Genomic DNA, 24404 nt, shown 5'->3' with positions numbered 1-24404 from the left:
GCCATGAGTAGATGCCAGTTCTTGGTGATGGCAGATTTAATGACATGATTCAAAGGGCTGTTTTTAAAAGCAAACATGAATCTTGAATTCTGTTCAGTAGTAGACTGAAAATCTTTTTTCTTATTTTTTGAATCTATAAGTAAGTCCTCTCTGTTTTTAGTTGCAGCTCTCCTGTAAGCTCGTGCCAATACTTCATTAGGATACTGACGCTGTCTAAAGCGTGTAAGTAAGTGTCCTGCTTGTTTCTCATAATCAGACTGCTTGCTATTATTTCTTTTTAGACGTAGAAGCTGGCTATACGGAATAGAATTTTTAGTTTCAATAGGGTGGGAGCTCTTATAGTGTAAAAGAGCATTTCTTGCCACTTCTTTCCTAAAGCCTCGTGCCAGAAGCTGGTTATTCTCGACGTATAGTTTAAGATCCAAAAATTCGAGGCTATCTCCCCCAAAAACACTCGTAAAAACCATGTTCATGGCATTGACATTAAGATAGGCTACAAAATCCTCGAACACACTGGGGGGCCCATCCCACACCACCAGGATATCATCCATATACCTCCAAAATGCCCGAATGTAACTAGAAAATAGATTGGAGGTACTAAAAACGTACTCCTGTTCAAACGCGGCTAAAAACAGATTCGCGTATGAACAGGAGGTGTGACTCCCCATTGCGGTTCCGACTTTCTGTCGGAACCATAGATTGTCGAATTGAAAAGTATTGTTGTTAAGAATGAACATGAGGGCATCACAGATAAATTGTACAAAACCGTGTGACTTGTCAGTCCTACTCAGGATGTTTTGGATGGCCTGCACACCTGCATTGTGGGGAATGCGGGTGTACAGCGCCTCAACATCTATAGATGCCAGAGAGAAAGAGGGTTCCCAATGAAAGTCGTGAATGAACCTTAATACGTCTCCTGTATCTTTAAGATACGTTGGAATGGAGGTAAGGAGGGGTCTAAGGGCCCAATCTACATATTTAGATAAGTACTCGGTCACCGAACCCACCCCCGCTACAATAGGTCGCCCAGGGGGGTGGGTGCGGGACTTATGTACTTTGGGCAACAAATACCAATTGGGGTCACTGGGGGCCACAGGTATAAGACGTTCTGCTAATTTTAAATCCAACACTCCAACCTCTACATAGTGGCGGAGGAACGATCTCAACTTCTCTTTAATACGGCCCGTAGGATTCTCTGACAACTTTTCATAGGTATCTACCATAGATAATTGACGCTGAGCCTCTTGGTTATAGTCAGCTCTAGACCAAACAACAATACTGCCTCCCTTATCTGCTCTTGAGGTGACAAGATCCTCTCTCTTAGCTAACCAACTCAGACCTTCAAATTAATCGTTAGATAAGTTACTCAGTGGATGGGGATAAATGAGTGCCTTCATGTCATTTTTTACTGCCTTCATGAACAAATCAATAGGACCACCCGGTGCTAAGGGAGGGTTGAATGTGGAGGGGACCCCCCCTATAAAAGGGGGGGAGTCTCCTCCACACTGAACCTGAGTGGTATCATCTGACGCTAAGTCAACTAACATATTCGTAAACTCCATGTCATTAGCATCAAAACCCTCAACAGGGATAAAGCCTAAAGGGCCTATATGGCAAGGTGTATTGCAATCAATTAATACAGGAGGTTTTTTTATGGAGCTGGAAAAAAACTTATTGAGGTTAATTTTACGGACAGCCCTAAACAGATCAACTTCAAAGGAAACAAAATCAAAACCTTCAACTAATCCAAAATTGAGACCTTTAAACAAAGCAGTCAGAGTACTCTGGGGGAGGACAACATCTGTCAGGTTCTCCACCAGAGTCTCACCTGCTAATCTCTCCAAGTGACCTTCTTGCGTTTCTGTGCCCACTTTCCTCTGAACGTGCCTCTTTCTGCCCCCCCTTCTGGTCTTCTTTCTAAAGGGGGTTGCTGAGTAGAGGAGTTTCCCTGGCTAGAATCTCTATTACCCTCATCTGAGGCGCTCGTGTCTGATTCAGTGGTCCAGAAGTCTTGACTTCTGCGACCCTTGAAGTTTCTTCTTCTAAATCTTCTACCTGCATTTCTTCTACCATTTTTGTTATTGTTGGTACTCCAAGAAAATACATTGTCGTTGTCATAATCGCGCTTATCGCGCTCAAATTTGTCGCGTTTTACTTCTTTTATCTCAATCTGGAGGAGGGCAATCTTTTTCTCAAGATTTTTTAAAAAAAGTGGTTGCTTGTATTTCAGATACTTGTTTGCGAAATTCGCTTTTAGACCTTTCCAAATCTTCAGTAATTTTAACATAGTCTCTCTGATGTTGTTCCAGGACTATTTCTACCAATTTCAAAGCATGTTGCATATGTGCAGATTTCCAAGCATGCATGAACTCATTACTTTCCAAAAATTGGGACGGGAATTTATAATTCCTTAAACCCCTTGGAGCTCTGCCTGAGTCAACATAAGCCTGCAAAGAATTAATAGACCAAAAAGATCTTGCTTCCTTTTCAGTGAGTGAAACAATTCTGTGCTCAAGTGCTCGTGTGCTAATAAGCTGCAATTCATCCTGCAAATTGCAGGATGAAAAAAACGCTCCGGCGTCCTGTCTTCCTGTGTCCGGCATCGGATTTCCATCTGTGGAACTATTATCTGTCTCCATAGCTGGTACAAGGCTAGGTAACTTGCTCAACTTAAGAAAATGTGCAGAGAAAGTACTAAAAGTAAAAAAGAAACAACAGTGGCACCGATACCTTAGGCCTCCTAAGACCACGAGATGGAGACGGCGTCCCGCTAGTCTGGAAATCCACCCTGGCAACGGAGGTGCTAGGACAATAAAGACCCTAGTCACCAAATAGTAGTAAATGAAGAAAAAAGGTGTCCTGCACTCACCGCTTCAGTCCAGGTAATCCTGCTCCCATCTCGGGTCACGACTCGAACACGGAGGACATGGATAGTGGAGCGCTCAGAGGCGACTGCCGGCGGTTTCACGCATAAGAATGCGCTTCATCCGGCCTCGTTAACGTCATCGCGCTGTGCGAATTATAAAGGTGCAGCTGGTGAGTCACATGATTCCAGGTGAACTCTCACCCCGTGTTGCATTAAGAAATGAACGGAACAAAAACCACATAAGGAAGCAAAAAGCAAGTTAGGTAAGTACATCAATACTAATAGACCTAGAACTGCCCTGAATAAAGAGAAATTTATAAAAAAGGGGTGGACCACAAAACTAAATAGGTAAATACTGGGTAAATAGTCTCAAAACAAAATAAGTGGGTAAACAGTCTCGGCTCCCTGTTGTTGTGGTGCACCTTCGACAATGAATACATTTTCCCAGGCCCGAGATAGAGTCGGGTGCTGTGATGTACTGAAATTTTCTCCTGTAACCTTGAGGTCTGCCCACTCTGGCCCTGACAGCAGATCCTCCACATCTCCTACCATTACACTCAGTGGAGATGCCTCCTCCTCTTCCACTGTAGTGGTAGTCACCCCAACTGCCGTTGCTTCTGACTTGGGTTCTCAGGGTTCCGGGGTCACCCCTGAGTCGGGCCAGTCTTTTGGGGACATCGCTGCCCCGCAGGTCTGGGGAACTCTTGTCTGGGGCCACAGAGACCCGAACCCTGGATAGTCTCTCCCAACTATTAGTTCATACGGCAGCTTTGTTGTAACGGCCACCTCATGAGTCCAGCAGCCAGTTGCTGTTGACAAAGTCACCAAGGTGGTTGGATAGTCTTTTAAGTCTCCATGTATGCACAGTACTCCAGCCTGTTGTCCCGTGTACTCAGTGGGCGGCACCAGGTTGGACCTAACTAAAGTCACCATGCTACCTGAAACAATCAGGGCCACCACGACAGTATTTCCCACCCTCACCTGGCAGAGATGATCAGATTCCGCTGCCCTGGGAACACCTGTGGCACAGTCGCTGGGCATACAGGGACGGGCGGAGTGCATAGTTGGTGTCCGTAAGTTCTTCCCACTGGGGACAATTAGCCCTGACATGTGCCGGTTGTTGACACTTCCAACACAGCAATGGGGTGGGGCCTTTGTGAAACACCTCCCGGGGACTTTTAGGGCTTTCTAGCTGCCAGGGCAAGGGTGGGGACCTCCTGGGTTTCACTGCCCCCTCCCGCAGTTTCATGGTGGCCTCGAACCTCTCCACTGGGTCCACCATCCCAATGGTGTTGTCAGGGGTTACCTGGCCAATTCAGCTTTGGAGAGAATGTCGCAAAGCCCTCCAGAATACATCGGCCAGGAGACGGTCCAGCATAGCGTCGGGACTTAGCACCTCTGGCTGCATCCATTTTTGCAGGCGGTGCGACAGGTCATAATACTGTGGCCGAGCAGGCTCAACCGGCTTGTATTCCCACTGATGAACCTGCTTGGCCGGGACCAACACATTCACCCCCAGTCTTGCCAAGATCTCACCTTTGACAACCTCATAGTCACCAGCCTGGTCGTCGGGTATGTTGAAGTAGGCCTGCTGGGGTCCCGATGACAGGAACTGAGCGATGACCTCGGCCCACTGTTCTCTGGGTTCTCCCTCGTGGCCACTTTGTTGAAGACCGCCAGGTAGGTCTCAACGTCATCTGAGGGGGTCATCTTGGGGATCACCAATCATACAGCTTTCTGGGCATCAGGGGCGTTCCCGGTCGTCACTGCTGCTTGTAGCGCCATTACATGCTGCAGTAACAGCTGGTTCTTGTTGGCCTCCATGAGTACTTTTATAACAGCCTCCATTTTGGCAACTCTACGGTCACTGGAAAACTGCTTTGCTCTGAGCGCGCGGCTAAAGGGTTAATAGCGCGCGGCTCCGCGATCGGCGCTGCGCGCTATTAGACGCCGGGCCCGCCGTGATATGACGCGGGGTTACTGTGTAACCCCGCGTTATATCAGAAGAGCAGGACCAAGGACGTACCGGTACGTCCTTGGTCCTTAAGGGGTTAAATGCGGAACCAAGGAAAATTTAACAAAATTCCTTAGGTGTTTGTATTGTGTTTGTTCACACCTGAGTCCATGCCATGCAGCATCAAGCAAGTCTTTTCCAGGCCTCAAGGCAGGCTGTTCACCAACTTCCAACCTTGGAGCAAACACAGGGAAGAACTCCACATACAGCTCTCTATGGCAGTGTGAGCTGCAACTAGTAAATCCCCCTCAGCTGGTGAGGCAGCCTGCCTTTAAGGCCAACAAAAGGCGGCCTGGATTGTGGGGAATGGCCCCCACCCTGCACTTGACCATTCACAGTTAGAGCCGTCCCGGATTGGCCCTCCAGCCATACTACAGCCACAGTGTCAGTCTGCATCACAGCACAGACACTGAATAAATACCGGCTCTTACTTCACCAAAGCCAGGAGCCTTGGTGACACATACCGCCCATCAACCACAATGTCTTTCACCTTCTCACACCAGCCATGTGTCATTTATAATACTGAAGTCTCTTTTTGGGACAGAGACCCCTCCTTTGACACCAGGACCCAGGTGTGATAGCTTCTTCTGGAAACCTAGGCCTAAAAAAAAGCCAAGTCACTTTTTGGCCATTGGCTGTCCGGGCATGCTGGGAGTAGTAGTTTTGCAACAGCTGGAGGCACCCTGGTTGGGAAACACTGAACTAGACAATGACAATTCTAAATCTTGGTTACAGAAACCCAAGCTGGAAACATTTATGAGGTCTGCATTAAATCTATTCATCTTCTAACTATACTAAAAACCACCATGAATAGAGGGACAGTTTTACACTTGATGACCAATCCTGAAAAAACGCAATACAAGGAATTCTTCAGCAAGTTGTTCTCTCGGATGTGTTCCAGTAAGTTCTCAAGGATTTATATGGCAGAAATACTTTATATAAATCCAAGAACCACTGCGACTCCAGAGGCAATACAGTGATCCCTCAACTTACAATGGCCTCAACATATAATGGTTTCAACATACAATCGTCTTTTCTGGACCATTGTAACATGAAACCAGACTCAACATACAATGTACAGACAGTCCAGATCTGCAAAATGTGTCAATGGCTGGAAAGAACCGACCAATCAGAATGGATATTTCACTGGTAAAACCGCTGTATCCCTAAAGTGCATGCACTGACTGGTGTCTGGTAGCACCCCCTACAGTACAGGGAGGTATTACATGTTCTGTACTCTTTACCTGTGCCAGGGTTGTCTGCTCCTTTGGGCATCAGGTGAGGGCGGCTCCATTTTCCTTTTTTTAGGACATTGCGTGTTCTGTACAGGACCCTGAAGAAGCTCCTGTCCTCTACATAGACCAGTGTTTCCCAAGGAGGTTGCCACCAGCTGTTGCAAAACTACAACTCCCAGCATGCCCGGACAGCCAAAGGCTGTCCGGGCATGCTGGGAGTTGTAGTTTTGCAACAGCTGGAGGCACCCTGGTTGGTAAACACTGAAATAGCTGATTTACAGCTCCCAGCAGATCTTTCTTACTTTTATATGTAAGGATTTGCTTTACCTATATTAGTTATCTACTTATTTTTCTTTAATCCTCACTTTTTCCTATTTTTGGATGACATTTTGGTGCCTTTAGAACCAATTACCAGGTTTCCATAGAGTTCTGGTCTCAACATACAATGGTTTCAACATACAATGGTCGTCCTGGAACCAATTAATATTGTAACTTGTACTATTATTATTTTTTACTCTTTATGACACCATTAAATATTTATAGTTATTTAAATGTTTCAGGTCATGCTGGGTAATAGAAGACACGATAAGAATAATTATGGAAACTGGGTAGAGTTTATGATGATTTTCATGCAAAAATTAGGAAATTGAATGGCCACAATGGTTTGCTTCCTTGTCGACTGGGCAGTGTAAAGCATGGTGCCACTGGACTCTGGAGCAATCTGGCAGTTGTCGCAGCACAAAGGACACTTTTTTTTAGGGGGGGGGGGGGGGGAATTTATCATCAGAGCAGATTTTTGCAAGTGTGTTGTATACAAACATTACATATACACACGTATGTATTTTTTTCATACAAGTAATTGTGCGTATTAGATATCTTTTATATATACATATAAAAATATTTTTATATATTATATAGGCATACTGGGAGTTGTAATTTTGCAACAACTGGAGGGCCACAGTCTGGAAACCACTGGGCAATGGTCTACAAACTATGCCCCTGCAGATGTTGTACAACTACAACTCCCATTATGCCAAGACAGTCCATGTGTTTGGAATTATAGTTCTGCAACATTTAGCCCTTCACATGTTGCCGTGTGGACATGCTGGGAGTCGTAGTATTGCAACATCTAGAGGACAAAAGTTTGGTGACCACTACACAGTGGTATAAAAACTGTGCACTCTTATTTGTTGCATAAATGAAACTCTCAGCATACACTTCAGCTGTCAGTGCATGCTGGGAGTTTTAGTTTTGCAACATCTGGAGGGTAACAGTTTGGAGACCATTGTGTAGTGGTCTACAAAATGCACTCCTCCAGATGTTGCAAAACTACAATTCCCAGCATGTTCAGACAGTCCAGGCCTGCTGGGAGTTGTAGTTCAGCAAAATCTGGCCCTTCACATGTTGCCAAACTACAACTCCCAGCATGCCTGGACAGTCGGGGCATGCTGGGAATTGCAGTTTTACAACATCTGAATGGGCATAGTTTAAGGAGACCACTAGAGTGTGGTTTCCAAAATGAGCCCTTCCAGCTGTTGCATAACTACAACTCTCATTATGCCCTCTGGCTGTCAGTGCATTCTGGAAGTTGTATTTAAAAAAAAAAAAAAAAAAAAACATTTGGTAGGCAGCAGTTCCCCCACATTAGGAGCATAGTGTCCCTACATTAGGTAGCATAGATTCCCCACATTAGGAGCATAGTTTCAATAGCCCCCCCCCCACACACACACACAAAAACACACACACACACAGAGACATGCAACCACACACTCACCTGGCCTGTGCCGCGCTTCTCTCCGGCGGTGGCATGACGAGTGACGTCACTGATGCCCAGACCCGGTGAGTGGCGCGGTGCAGCAGGGGAGCGGGAGCTGTAACACTGGACCGAAACCTGTAGCAGGGGTGCGGGAGCTGTAACATGGGAACGGGAACTGTAGCAGGGGACTGGGAGCTCTAGCAGGGTACACTGAACTGCAACAGGGGAGCGGGAGCTGTAACAGGGGAATGGGAGCTGTAGCAGGGGAGTGTGAGCTGCAAAGAAAAAAAACAAGAAAGTCATACTCACCACCACTATTACCATTGCCACGGCTCACCAGAGTTTCTGCGGCCTCTCATCTCCCTCCTCTGCGCTCCAGGGCAGTCATCAGTGTCGGGAGCATAAGGGACCAGACTCGCTGCCTCACAGGTGTTGCTAGGCAGAAGAAGTCTCCTGCTCTCCCCCGCAGATGGAGAGTCAGGTGGTCGTCTTAGTCATGTGATCTCCGTCTCGGCAGGTGGGGGCTGTAGGAGGAGGGACAGCAGCTGAGACGGAGATGCCAGAACAGGGAGGCAGAAAGGGGTTTTGATGACATTTCACCATAGGAATAGTGGTGGAAGGTGTGTACATTTTTTATGGATGTTTATTGTAAAAATAAAAACTATGAAGGAGGAAACTAATATTAGATAAACATTATTAACTGATCTACCCCTTTAAATCTGTGTTACTAAGGACCTTTATTGTCAAGGGGAGTATGCAAGGTGAACAGGTGGCTTGTCGGTGACCAATGGGATCTCTCTAAACTGTTCCCTATATATGGTGAGGTCAGGGTTCAGCTCACTCTCTTGAGCTCTTGAGTCCAGTGCATGCTGAGGTACAGTGAAGTGAGGAGTCTGTATGATCCAAAAGGAGGCCTGAGGCCTAGTCCTGTAATCATGCTTCTACCGTAAGTTAACCCCGGCACCTGTAGTGAAAGTGAAAGCTGCAAGGTAGGAACTAAACCAGTGGGGAAACTACAGAAGTCCAAGTCCAGTCAAGATAGTCAAGTCTGTCACTGTAGTCAATTACAACTACAAGTCCCAGCAAGCTGATAAGTTTCCCTAAGTTCACCCTGCAACTCTTTGGTGCTGAACTGAGCTGTATAGACTGTAACACCAGGACTGCCTCAGTAAAGAGCCATTGTTCTGTACCTTGCGTTGGAGTGATTATTTGCCCTGTGCCTGGCCCAGGGATAATCGGCTATACCTCGGGCGATATGTGAGATAGGTAAACCACGCCATGGTGTCACGATCATAAAGGGTTAATAACATCTGCCCTTCCATACCCGTCACCACATATTAATATTAAAATCTACTGCTTGGTTCCCTTTAATTTTAAGCCTAGTTTGCAGTCATCATATGTATTTTTCTATTTGCTATGTTAACACAAAGTGCAAGTCGCTCGTGCTTCAAACCATAACTGTTATGGAACGAAAACAGATGGTAAATAGTTTAAAATAGGAAAAAACTCTGAACTAATTCTAAACAATCCTCCATCAATTTCTGTTAGGTAAGTTCTTCATCATTCTATTCACTATGTTCACAGCAGCAGTTTATTATCACTACAAAGCTCTTTATAATATAGACTATAAATTCTAGCAGAATGAGGCGGCATCATTGCCTTATATACCTCTGCACAAATCATCACCAAACTAAGACAGACCTGTTATGTTGGCTTTCTGCTTTCCAAGAAAGATTACTGAGAATTTATAGAAGCTAAATATGCAATCTCCCAGGTACATGTTGTTTTAATGGAAAACATTTGAAAGAGACCATGTTAAATAGGTAAAAAGTCAATAAAAGTATGTATGGGCTGCTGGGATTTACTTTCTTGGATTTGTAGGTTTGGCAGAGAGTCTGATATAATTAATGCATTGTGTGCGAGGATCAAGGGATCAATCACCATAACCCACACTAGAGAGTTCTGTTACATCACATACATTACTCTGCATTAAGAAACTATGTAGCGAATACAAGTGTAAAACCAACAGAATAATAAAACCCTAATTCATGGGATACAACTTCTAAATGGCAGAAATAGCAACAATATGTGAGTGTGACATCTTATGTAAAACTTTTAGTAACTGTTAATATATTGTATCCACTGGGTGAGGGAACTTTTACATAGAGGAAAGAACTATTAAAGGGGTACTCCACCCCTCGACATTTTATCCTCTATCCAAAGATGTCTGATTGCGGGGGGGCCTGCTACTGGGGAATCCCATGATCTCTGTGCTGCACCCGGCGTTTGTTTAGAGCGCCGGTTTCAGCACCAGAGGCTCATGACGTCACGCCTCCTCAATGCAAGTCTATGGGAGGGGGTGTGACGTGGCCTTGATGTCACGAGCAGGGCGCAGCCGTGATGTCACGATCCTCCGCCTTGCATCGCTAGTCATCCGGCATGGAGTGAATTTTGCTCTGTGCACCGGATGTCTGGAGTACCGCAGACAAGATTGCAGGATGGTCCCCAGTGGTGGGACCTCCACAATCAGACACCTTATTCCCTATCCTTTGGATAGGGGATAAGATGAATAGGGGCAGAGTACCCTTTTAAAGGTAAACTGACAGCAGGGTCACCTGAATATACAGGTGTATTGTGCGGGTGCCTCTTTTCCCACTGGGTAAAAATTGGTGGCGGGTTGCTTCAGTGTGGAGGCATGCCACTTCTGTATGAGCAACACTACCTATAGTCTGCTCTGGCCAATGTCCCCCCCCCCCCCCCCCATCATGCAGTGAGATTGAAGCCGGGATGAATATTGATGACTGGAATGGTGATATCAGCCATGGGCGGGATGGGAGAAAGCCATTGCTCACACTACATGAGCCCATCTTCATTGCACAGAAGTAGGAAATTACATATTAACATCCAGAGGAATATATCCAGAAGGACTGCACCAATTTTTGCCCAGTAATCAGCATTAAATACAGGGTCACCTACACACAATCCTGCTGTCAGATTCCATTAAAGGGCAACATGATGTGGAAGCAGGCCCGTCGCTACAGGACATGCAAACCAAGCAATTGCTTGGGGCCCCGAGCTGGCTGCGGGGCCCCGATCAGAGCCAGTGCTTGCTCGTCCTGTAGCGACGGGGCAATTCCACCCATCACCAGGGCCGGACAAATGCCTCATTTTAAAAAAAAATAAACTCACTTGCAGCTTTGGAGTTCTTCTCACCTCACAACAATCACGCTCCCCCACCCCCGCTGCACTTGGTATCTTCCCTCAGCCCCAGACTCTTCTCTCAGCCTTCAGCCATCTGAGCAGGAGGAGGGGGAGGGGGAGGAGAGAGCTGTGAGGAGAGGAGACCGCAGAGGCTGTACAACATGGGTAGAGATGAGCGAACGTACAGTAATTTTGATTCGTCACAAACTTCTCGGCTCGGCAGTTGATAACTTATCCTGCATAAATTAGTTCAGCTTTCAGGTGCTCCGGTGGGCTGGAAAAGGTGGATACAGTCCTAGGAAAGATTTATGCAGGATAAGGCATCAACTTCCGAGCCGAGAAGTTCGTGACGAATCGAATTTACTGTAAGTTCGCTCATCTCTAAACATGCGGCCTGACTACAGTAGATGTCCCTGCATGTATATATATGTATATATATATATATATATATATATATATATATAGTATATACAAAAAAGAAGATTGCAGCAGCACACATTGGTCAAAAATTGAGGCTCTTAGCGCACTTTTTTGATCAAAAACGTGTCCCCCATCCACCACGGGGAGGTGGCCTCATTTAGGATGGGATCCTAACACACATTCTGAGCCTAACACTCAGATACCAACTCACCTCTGCTGGGCAGGAGTTAGGAGTAGCCGTATTAGTCCAGTGATGCAAAAAGCTAAATCATCGGTAGTTGCAGTATCTTGTAATACCTTTTTTTTATTGGACTAACAAGATATCTTGTAGGTTTGCAACCTCTGTAGGCATCCTGGTTGGGAAACACTGATCTATTCTATCTGTGTGTGTATGGTGCATGTACAGTATGTAATGTGTACAGTATGTGTGTGTATGAAGCATGCATGTACAGTATGTAATGTGTACAGTGTGTGTGTGTATGAAGCATGCTTGTACAGTATGTAATGTGTACAGTGTGTGTGTGTGTGTGTGTGATGCATGTACAGTATGTAATGTGTACAGTGTGTGTGTATGAAGCATGCATGTAGAGTATATAATGTGTACAGTATGTGTGATGCATGTATAGTATGTAATGTGTATAGTATGTGTGTGTATGATGCATGTACAGTATGTAATGTGTACAGTGTGTGTGTGTGTGTGTATGATGCATGTACAGTATGTAATGTGTACAGTATGTGTGTGTATATAATGCATGTACAGTATGTAATGTGTACAGTATGTGTGTGTATGAAGCATGCATGTAGTAAGTAATGTGTACAGTATCTGTGTGTGTATGATGCATGTACAGTATGTAATGTGTACAGTGTGTGTGTATGAAGCATGCATGTACAGTATGTAATGTGTACAGTATGTGTGTGTATGATACATGTACAGTATGTAATGTGTACAGTATGTGTGTGTATGAAGCATGCATGTAGTAAGTAATGTGTACAGTATCTGTGTGTGTATGATGCATGTACAGTATGTAATGTGTACAGTGTGTGTGTATGAAGCATGCATGTACAGTATGTAATGTGTACAGTATGTGTGTGTATGATACATGTACAGTATGTAATGTGTACAGTATGTGTGTGTGTATGAAGCATGCATTTAGTATGTAATGTGTACAGTATATGTGTGTGTGATGCATGTACAGTATGTAATGTGTACAGTGTGTGTGTGTGTATGAAGCATGCATGTACAGTATGTAATATGTACAGTATGTAATGTGTACAGTGTGTTGTGTGTGTATGATGCATGTACAGTATGTAATATGTACAGTGGGTGTGTGTATGATGCATGTACAGTATGTAATGTGTACAGTATGTGTGTATGAAGCATGCATGTACAGTATGTAATGTGTACAGTGTGTGTGTTTGTGTGATGCATGTACAGTATGTAATGTGTACAGTGTGTTGTGTGTATGAAGCATGCATGTACAGTATGTAATGTGTGCAGTATGTGTGTGTGTATGAAGCATGCATGTACAGTATGTAATGTGTACAGTATGTGTGTGTATGAAGCATGCATGTACAGTATGTAATGTGTACAGTGTGTGTGTATGAAGCATGCATGTACAGTATTTAATATGTACAGTATGTGTGTGTATATGATGCATGTACAGTATGTAATGTGTACAGGTATGTGTGTGTGTATGAAGCATGCATGTACAGTATGTAACGTGTACAGTGTGTTGTGTGTGTATGATGCATGTACAGTATGTAATGTGTACAGTGTGTGTGTGTGTATATAATGCATGCAGTGGCGGATCCAGGGGGGGGGGGGAACGGGCAATTGCCCCCCCCCCCAGATAAATTTCCCCATCACTATTAATAACATCTCTATTATGGACATCCCATGCCCCTGTTAAAGGGGTATTCCAGGCAAAACCTTTTTTTTTTATATATATCAACTGGCTCCGGAAAGTTAAACAGATTTGTAAATTACTTCTATTAAAAAATCTTAATCCTTCCAATAGTTATTAGCTTCTGAAGTTTTCTGTCTAACTGCTCAATGATGATGTCACATCCCGGGAGCTGTGCATGATGGAGAATATCCCCATAGGAACTGCACAGCTCCCGGGACGTGAGTCATCAGAGAGCAGTTAGACAGAAAACAACAACTCAACTTCAGAAGCTAATAACTATTGGAAGGATTAAGATTTTTTAATAGAAGTAATTTACAAATCTGTTTAACTTTCTGGAGCCAGTTTATATATAAAAAAGTTTTGGCCTGGAATACCCCTTTAACCCTCTCGGCCCTCGCAGGGACCGCCGGGAGGTAGCGCACGCCTGGACGTCACTGACGTCCCATGCGTGCGCCCATTGGAAAGCAACGGAGCGGAGCAGCGAACAGGACATGCGCTGGCCAGCATGGTAAGTGACCAGCGGCACATCAGCTTCAGTGCTCCGACCACCGCTCCTCCAGTCCCGGGACCTACTGCTATGGTGGCCGGACCAGAGGAACAGGGGTCGGAGCACTGAAGTAGGGCAGTAAACAGGCATACAGCCTCCAGCCATACACTGTCTGTGGGGGAACATGCTACACCTAATGTTGGGGAACTATACTGCACCTAATGTTGGGGAACTATACTGCACCTAATGTGGAGAGAACTATACTGCACCTAATGTGGAGAACTATACTGCCAACCTAATGTGGAGAACTATACTGCGCCTAATGTGGGGTAAACTATACTGCCAACCTAATGTGGAGAACTATACTGCACCTAATGTGGAGAACTATACTGCACTTAATGTGGGAAACTATACTGCACCTAATGTGGGGGTACAATACTGCACCTAGTGTGGGGGAACTATAGCCTAATGTGGGGAGTACTATTCTTCACCTAATGTGGGGGAACTATAGCCTAATGTGGGGAGAACTATACTGCACCTAATGTGGAGAACTATACTGCACCTAATGTTGGGGGACTATACTGCACCTAATGTGGGGCTACTATACTGCACCTAATGTGGGGGAACTATAGCCTAATGTGGGGAGAACTATACTGCACCTAATGTGGGGGAACTATAGCCTGATGTGGGGAGAACTATACTGCACCTAATGTGGAGAACTATACTGCACCTAAAGTGGAGAACTATACTGCACCTAATGTGGGGAACTATACTGCACCTAATGTGTGGAACTATACTGCACCTAATGTTGGGGGACTATACTGCACCTAATGTGGGGGAACTACAGCCTAAAGTGGGGGAAATGTACAGCACCTAATGTGGGGAACTATACTGCCTAATGTGGGGGAACTATACTGCACCTAATGTGGGGGACTATATTGCACCTAATTTGGGGAGCTATACTGCACCTAATGTGGGGAACTATACTGCACATAATATGGGGGACTATACTGCACCTAATGTGGGGGAACTATACTGCTCTTAATGCGGGGGAACTATACTGCACCTAATGTGGGGGAACACTGCTAGCCTAATGTGGGGAGAACTCTGCTGCACCTAATGTGGGGGGAACTCTGCTGCACCTAATGTGGGGGGAACTGTGCCGCACCAAACGTGGGGGGAACTGTGCCGCTCCTAATGTGGGGGGGACTGTTCCGCACCTAATGTGGGGGGAACTGTGCCGCACCTAACGTGGGGGGAACTGTGCTGCACCTAAAGTAGGGGGAACTGTGCTGCACCTAATGTGAGGGCCTCGTATCGACATTCGCTCACGTCGCGCTCCCAGAATTCAAGGGCCGGCGTTACTACGTCCTGACGCCGGCCCTAGAGCGTGACGTGTGTGAACATCAAGGGGGGGGGACCTCCATGTCCATTTTGCTTGGGGCCCCCAAATTCCTTCAAACGGCCCTGTGTGGAAGAGACCATGGGCTGATAATTGGGGAGGGGGGGGGGGGGCTCAGTGGTTTGCACTGTTGCTTTGCAGTGCTGAAGTCCTGCATGAAGTTTGTATGTTCTCCCCATGTTTGTGTGGGTTTCCTCCAAAACTCCAAAACATGCAGTAGTGATCTATATGGGGTTTAGACCGTGACCGAGGTCAGTGATGATTATCTCTTTACAATGCAGAAGAATAAGTGGGTGCTATATAACTTAAGCTATTACTATAATTATCATTATTGTGTTATAATGATTTACAGTGGCAGAGCAGTGCTGCTACAGTTTTTTTTTTGGAAATGTTGCAAACAAATACCGTATATACTCGAGTATAAGCCGAGTTTTTCAGCAAGATTTTTTGTGCTGAAAACTCCCCCCCCTCGGCTTATACTCGAGTGAACTCTCCGCCTGTCAATCCCTTCATCAGTGATCTTCAACCTGCGGACCTCCAGATGTTGGAGGTTCTGGACTCAAGGAAAGTAGAATTACGGTAAGTATAAATACCCACTTTCCTCATCGTCCATCCGGCAGCACAGAAGGCATATAGACTAGACAACAAAGGGGTGGTTTTAGTATCTGCGCACTGCGGACAACAACCCGGTGCTGAAGGCTGGGCTCTCGGACTGAAGATCCAACCGATAATGTTTTGCGAATGTTGACGCAAACAACCACGAACCAGCGTTACATATTTCCAGGACCAAAACCTGCTCCCATTCAGCCCATGACGTAGATGTTGATCGTGTCGAGTGAGCTCTTAAGGGGTGAGGTAGCTCCATCCCTTACTTCATATAGGCCTCCACTATGGTAGTCCGGATCCAGGGTGCCAGAGTATATTTTGATGCCTTGAATCCCTTTCTGCTACCTGATGGCAGGATGAATAGATTTTCCTCTTTCCTGAGTTCGGAAACTCGTGCTAGGTAGCAAGAAAGAGCCCTCTTTACATCCAGCGTATGGAACCTCTGTTCTTCCTCTGATGCTGGCTGCGGTAAAAAAACTGGTAGGAAGGATTCCCTATTTATATTTTCTCTTGAAGGAACTTTTGGGATGAAATTCGGCATTGTTCTGAGACGAACTCAATCTGGCGTGAACCTGAGTTATGGTTCTACTGAGGATAGTGCCTGAAGTTCCCCTAATCTCTTGGCAGATGTCACCGCCACAAGAAAAAGTACCTTCATGGACAACAACCGGAGTCCTATTGTGTCTAGAGGCTCAAAAGGTGGATAGGTTAGAGCATTTAGCACTAGGGTCAAGTCCCAAGAGGCCACTGGAGGCCGAACTGCTGGATTCAGCCTTTTCAAACCTTTAAAAAATCTGATGATCAGTGGTTGGTTGTTAAACCTTCCTTCAGTCATGGAGTTGATTGCAGTAAGATGCACTTTCAAGGTGTTGACTTTAAGCCCTTTTTCATGTCCTGACTGGAGAAATTGAAGGACAGATGATAGTGACAACTGCAGTCCTGATTCCGAGAGCCATGATTGGAATTTCTTCCACAACCTAGAGAAGATGAAGTTCGTTGATGATTTCCTGGATGCTAGTAGGGTCTTTACAACTTCATCCGACAAACTCAGATGCTTCAGACTCTCCCCCTCAGGTACCATGCTGTTAAGTGTAACCGATCTGGTTGTGGATGGTGGAACCCCTTCTGAAGTAGGAGATCCGGGGCCACATGCAACTTCATGAAGTTCCCTTCTGACAGTTGAAGCAGAACCGGAAACCAGGCCCTCCCAGGCCAGAACGGGGCTATTAAGATCACTGTTGGAGATTCTGTCAGAATCTTGCACAACACTCGAGGTAGAATAGGCAGAGGAGGATAATGGTAAATAAAACTCCCTTTCCAAGGTAAGGAAAATGCGTCCAGCACATCTGGCAAGTCCTGTTTCTTGAGGGAGCCAAACTTCTCCAGCTTGCGGTTGTCTCTGGTAGCCATCAGGTCTAATTCCGGCACTCCCCATCTGTCTGTCAAAAGACTGAAGTATTTCGGGTTCAATTCCCATTCTCCGGACTGTAGCAACTGTGGACTTAGGAAGTCTACTTTCCCCCTTGAGATGAATTGCTCTGATCTCCTTGACTACTGCTTCCGCCCATTTCATGATCTGGGCAAAAAGATCTTCTAGTGACTTGCAACGTGTTCCTCCCTCTTTGTTTAAATAAAATGCTGCGGTGGTGTTGTCCGTCTGCAAGAGAACGGATCTTCCAGAGACAGATGGTTCGTAATGCCGGAGGGCTAGCTGAATTGCTTTGAGCACCCGGAAGTTTGATGACTTGATGGCCACACTTGGGGTCCAGCTCCCCTGTACCCACGACTGACCTGAATGCGCACCCCATCCTGAGGCTGAGGCATCGGTGGTTATCACTACAGGATTGTTGAAGAGGAAACTCTTTCCCACTTCCAATTTCACACTGACTGTCCACCAGAGAAGATCTGTGCTGGTTTTGAGAGAGATAGATATCTTTGTCTCTAGAGACCGGAGATGTGGACTGAAACTGAGTATCTCTTTTTGAAAACCTCTGAAATGGGCCCTTGCCCATGGAACTGCTTCTATGGCCGCAGTGAGAAGTCTGAGAATGCTCATAGCCCTTCTGATGATTATCACAGGAGAAATGTACAGCACCCATATGGTTTCTCTTATCTGGTGAATCTTCTGGGGGGGGGGCAGAAATATTTTCATCTTCTGGAGATCTATAATCAGACCTAAAAATCTGATGCGGGATGTTGGCATCAACTCTGATTTCTGGAGATTTATTATGAATCCCACGTCTAGAAGCAACTGGATACAAATCTGAATATGGCGTGTTAGAAGCTCGGACGTAGCGGCTACGATTAGCCAGTCGTCTAAATACGGTATAATTATTATACCTTGGAGCCTGAGAGCTGCTACAAGCACGATCACAATCTTGGTGAAAATTCTGGGTCCGGGCGAGAGCCCAAATGATAGTGCTCAGAACTGAAAGTGTAGCATTTGATCCTTTGATGCCACTGCTACCCTCAGATATTTTCTGTCCTTCTCTTGGATAGGTACGTGAAGATAGGCATCCTTAATATCGAGTGTTGCCATAAATTCTCCTGGTTGGACAATGCTGTAAACTGACCGGATGTTGTCCATCCTTAACTTGGACTTGATCAGATGCTTGTTTAAATAACGTAGATCGATAATTAACCTCCACTTTTGGTCGGGTTTTGCTACTGGGAAGAGACGAGAGTACACCCCTTGAAATTTCTCTCCAGGAGGAACAGGCTCGAGAGCTTGTTTTTCCAGAAACTCTGATAGTAGATTGATCACTCACAGATCATTGTCTTGATTCACAAGAAATCTGTTCTTGGGCAGATGGTGGAATTCTAGGGAATATCCGGAACGGATAATATTCAGAACCCACATATCCATCGTCACCTCTTCCCAGTGTTTCAAGAATCTCTGAAGCCTTGCACCTACTGGAGCCCCAGAATTGGCGTCAGAATTCAGGTTTCTGTACAGGTGGACCTGATGTTTTCTTTCTACCCTTGTCCTGGAACTTGGTCTGAAATCTCCTTTCTCTGTCCATGATATCTTTTAGTAGGATGGACTCGTCTGAGGGTAAAAAGGATTTTTTGGATATTCGGGCTACTGCTCTATCCACCTTCCCGGGTTGTTCCCAATCCTCAAAGACTGAAGGGTCAAGTCTAAACATAGACTTAAATCTGGAGCCCATATCCAGCCTCTTATCAGGTCTCTTCCATTCTCTTTCCATGATCCCTTGGAGGACATGATGACCCGGACATTTCTTGGGAAAGTAAAACAGCTTATCCTTCTCCTCCACTGATCTCTCATGTTTCCCCGATTCCATGCTCTTCTTTACACTCTTTATGAGCTTATCTGATGCGTCTGTGTTAAACAGGTAATAGTCCTCTGCCACATGTTCTGAATCAGAGGAAGAGCCGGAGGACTCAGAGGAGGAAGATGAAGACAGCTTTTTACTATGTTTCTTCTTTTTCTTGTGGGATGTTTTTATTGAACTATCCGAAGAGGAGGACAACACTCTTTTTGTGCGTTTAAATACGCTTATACTTCCCTTTGGAAGTAGATGGTGAGGAGTCTGAGGAGGATGAGGAAGAAGATGAGGATACTCTTTTCCTCTTTTTTTCTTCTTACTAACTCCAGACGGACCAGGTTCCGCCATACAGGAGCGCATCCAAGTAAAGAAGTCCCTTGCCTCATCTTCAAATCCTTCTTTATCAGGTGGGGAACAAGTGTAGCATAGATTAGAAGGATGATCCTCAGCTAGGTGTTGTAGACAGCTTATGCATCTCTTTGGCTTTTTTACAGGTGTTACAGACTTTAATTTATTTGCGTGTAATTCACAATCATCAAAAAGGTACTCGTCTGGCAATGGTTCTTCACAATAAACACAACATCTGTGCTTGGATTTTGACTTCTTTTACGATTCGGCAGGCTGGAGGTGGATCCTCTGTGTCAGAGAGGGATTGGCGTGGACCGTGTCGGTGGACCGGTTCTAAGTTGCTACTGTTCTAAGCGGGATGGTCTTGCAGCGGCGGTAGCAACCAGGTCGTATCCACAGGCAATGGCTCAACCTCTCTGACTGCTGAGATAGGCATGGTGCAAGGGATAAGGCAAGAGCAAGGTCGGACGTAGCAGAAGGTCAGGGCAGGCAGCAAGGATAGAAGTCAGGGGCAACGGCAGGAGGTCTGGAACACAGGCTAGGAACACTCAAGGAAAGGCTTTCACTGGCACAAGGGCAACAAGATCCGGCAAGGAAGTGCAGGGGAAGTGAGGTAATATAGCCAGGGAGCAGGTGGAAGCTAATTAGGCTGATTGGGCCAGGCACCAATCATTGGTGCACTGGGCCTTTAAATCCTAGAGAGCTGGCGCGCGCGCGCCCTAAGGAGCGGAGCCGCGTGTGCCAGGACGTGACAGCCGGGGACCGGGACAGGTGAGTGACTTGGGATGCGATTCGCGAGCGGGCGCGTTCCGCTATGCGAATCGCATCCCCGCCGGCAATGTCAGGGCAGCGCTCCCGGTCAGCTGGTCTGACCGGGGCGCTGCAGAGAGAGGGACGCCACGAGCGCTCCCGGGAGGAGCAGGGTCCTGGAGTGCTCGGTGTAACAACTTCCTCTTCCTGCTAGCGTTTGAAGACATCTGCAAGGAAGAAAAAGGGAGCAACCAGTGCACAGCAAGAAGAAAGTGACAGTTAAGAAGAGGGTTATAAAGGGTTAAGTAAATACCTTGTTAGACCGAGAGCCCGGTTGCCAAGCAAGAGACGGAACGCCGAGCTCCTGGTCTAATAACCCTTCCCGCCGCCCCCCGGAGTGCAAGGGGCTGCGTGACGTCACCGGCCTGCGACCCCTGCCAGACATATACATGCATCCCCCGTACGCACGCACTCTGACCTCCAGACACCGCTGGAGACATGCGCACGCAAAGCTGACACACAGCTGGGGATGCGCGCCTGCTGACATCCTGACAGCGCAGGAAGCGGACGTAAATAACACAGAATCCCTGCACATGCCAAACGGACAGTGCTGGGGAGCAGAGTAGAAGGTCATGTCTGGACACAGGAACAAAAGTAAGTAATAAAGAGTTAACACTTACCCTACCAGACCACTCTTATTCCTCTGCAAGTTCTGCTAACTAGGTACTGATGCAGGACTTCGCACTGCTTACAGACCGGTAGTCGGGCATAACCAGGACCCCGCACTGGAATTAACCCTAACGGCAAAGGCAACCCAGCACCCCGCACTGGTTAATGTTGCACGTACCTCAAAAGGCTGAAGCCAGGACCCCGCACTGGCTAACTTCATGTCATCCACACAGCCATAACTGGGACCCAGCACCAGTATACAGGATGACAGGAACATGCCAGGACCCCGCACTGGCCACATACTTACAATACACATTGCAGCCATGACCCCGCAAGACTGATACTTTACTTTAAGATGGGCAACCAACATGGTCCCTAGCAGTAAGTAGGACCAAAAAAACACAAGGGGCTGAAGTTAGCGGGGTCTATTTATGGTCCAATAGCGACAGGGATTGTTTAATTAATTAATTATTATTCTAGATGGGCGGTCCTAGTGGGCGGATTTGGAGACCAAATACCCTTCTGTGCTGCCGGAATGACGATGAGGAAATACGGTATGTCCCTTACTTGTGATCCAGTATCTACCAAACACTCAACTTAGTCACTTTTAAAGCAAGCTAAAAGAATAGGACACCCTCCAATTAAATCTTTTGAACTTCAAATTTAACCTACTTCTCTTGTATCTTCTGCAAAATGCTTCACAACAATGAGGGGGCCTAGTTTAAAGGGTACCTCTCATAAAAAAAAAACGTTTGATATATTATAGATTAATGTATGCAGAATAACTTTACAATTGCATGTTATTAAAAAATATGCTTCTTTCTATTTAATTTTCCACTTTGAAGAAATGACCACTAGGGGTCTCCCTACCAGTCCTGGCAGCAAGCATTTCAGACTCATGCTGGAGTCCTAAACACTACGAGCTGCCAGTCTGCTTTGTTCACAAAGGAGAACACTCAGAGCTGCCAGCCTGCTTTGTTCACAGCCTGTTTGGCTGTGAACAAAGCAGGCTGGCAGCTCTGAGTGTTTAGGACTCCAGCACGAGTCAGAAATGCTTGCTGACAGGACTGATCGGGAAAAATACAATAGAAAGAAGCATATTTTTCATTAGCATGCTATTGGAAAGTTATTCAACATTCATTAATCTAAAATATATCAAAAGTTTATTTGATGAGAGGTGCCCTTTAACTGTTCATCAACTACATAGAGGGTCTCAGATTGACAAACTAGATGCCAAAGATGTTTAGTATTCCCCAGCATTTAGGCCTATTCTTTACAGTTCTTGAACCATTTACAACAAAGGCTAGGTTCACACTGCTGCTATGCTCTTTTTTTTTTTCTCGTGGTAAATGGACCCTGAACGGGCACCAACAAGTCCCGTCGGATCCCACTGACATTGCATGGGGTCTGTCGGGTGCCAGATGTTTTAGAGTTTAGCGGAGATAAATACCAAACATGCAGTCATTTTTCTTTTCATTTCATTCCGTTCATTTCACAACGGAACTACCGCCGACGGTGCTCAGTGGTAGTGAGAAGTGGATGCATCCTATTATTTCACTTTAATGAGGTGGGATGTGAATCATGGAATGATTGAGTTTCGATCTCCGATTTGACTGACACAACAGTTTGCCTAGCATCACAATCTAGGGCACTTTTTTAGCCTTTAGTTTCAGACCATGACATTGCAGCCTGGATGATACATGATCCAGACACTCCAATTGTTTTTCAAAATACTGCAAAGACTTTATATTGTTGTGTCTAACCCATATTTTCTTAGTTTATTGGTTGATTAAAGAATTGTATAATCTGGCAATGTTTGTTTGTATTTGGGGTGTGTAAGGGGGGGGGGGTTCTCCTTCTTTGGGAACCCAATGTCTGGAAATTTAAAAAATCTAATAAATATGTTTGAATAAGACAAATAGAGTTGTATGATCTGGCAATAATCTGGTTCCTGTGTTCATATATTACACCCTTACAATTATGGTGATACAAACAGGATAATTAATACAGAAGGTAAATTTGACATATTTCAAATCTAATAATACTGAAACTTATCTATTTCTTGCGCAGGTTTGTATCCAACACTCAACTACACCAGAAAGGCTACAGAGAGAGAGAAAGCTGAAGCTACTGACACAAAAGACAGCTACAGGAGAGTGGCTAAGAATGGCCGGGAGCTGAGGAGTAGCCTGTTATGTGTAGAGACTGTATATTATATCGCTGCATAACATAGTTTCTCAGTTTATTGGTGAAGTTCTGTATCTGCCAATAATCTGGTTCCTGGTTGATATATTACACTGGTTGTTACAACTACAAGTCACTAAATCCCAATAAGTTAGATGTGTCACATGACCCTCTTCCTATTGAAAAAACAAAAGTTAAATTCAAAATGGCCAACTTCAAAATGGCCACCATGGTCAGCACCCATCTTGAAAAGTCCCCCCCCCCCCACATGTACTTATGTGCCACAAACAGGAGGTTAATATCACCAACCATTCCCATTTTATTAAGGTGTATCCATATAAATGGCCCACCCTGTACTTAGGTCTTTCGCTAAGAGAGAGGTAGTTCTAGGGACCTTGTCATTAAATCTGTACAATAAATGCAAGAAATGTTAACCGTCTATGTTATGCAAGACCTCGATGTATGCTTGAAGCAAATCTTTAGGCTCTCTCCTACCTGACAACTTTCTTAGCATGGTAGCTGGCATAATCTTCCTGGGACACTGCACTGCCAAAGTTGAATGGATTTTTGACTACTGTTTAGGACTAGTGTGCATTTATTAAGAATCACCCCCTCCCGTCATTGCACACACTTTACTGCACTTGTATAATATTAGTGAATTGAGAAGTGCTGCTGTCACTACTCACTATATGAAGACCACAATCATGGCAGCCCCATCATGTGCCCTGTCAGTACTAAAGAATCAGCCTTATCATTATAGGTGTCTGTGTATGTTATCTGGAAATTAGCTGTAATTCCTGTTCCAAACTCCTTATACTGTTAGATAAGCTGTCAGGGCAAGGAGATGTGGTGGCATGGCTCAAGCTGTTCCAGCTGCTACACATTACAATAGTCAGGTTACTAAGTGAAGGTTTGGTGGGCGCATAATGTCTCTTAAGTATTGTATGGTTGTCACGATTCGGCTAGCTGGATGTGGATCCTCTGTGTCAGCGAGGGATTGGCGTGGACCGTGTCGGTGGACCGGTTCTAAGATGCTACTGGTATTCACCAGAGCCCGCCGCAAAGCGGGATGGTCTTGCTGCGGCGGTAGCAACCTGGTCGTATCCACTGGCAACAGCTCAACCTCGCTGACTGCTGAGAAGGCGTGGGACAGAAGGACTAGGCAGAGGCAAGGTCAGACGTAGCAGAAGGTCGGGGCAGGTGGCAAGGTTCGTAGTCAATGTCTATAGCAGAAGATCTGGAAACACAGGCTATGGACAACACTAAACG

The sequence above is a fragment of the Hyla sarda genome, chromosome 5 (assembly GCF_029499605.1).
Source record: "Hyla sarda isolate aHylSar1 chromosome 5, aHylSar1.hap1, whole genome shotgun sequence".
Taxonomy (NCBI): domain Eukaryota; kingdom Metazoa; phylum Chordata; class Amphibia; order Anura; family Hylidae; genus Hyla; species Hyla sarda.
This window is presented reverse-complemented; position numbering follows the sequence as displayed.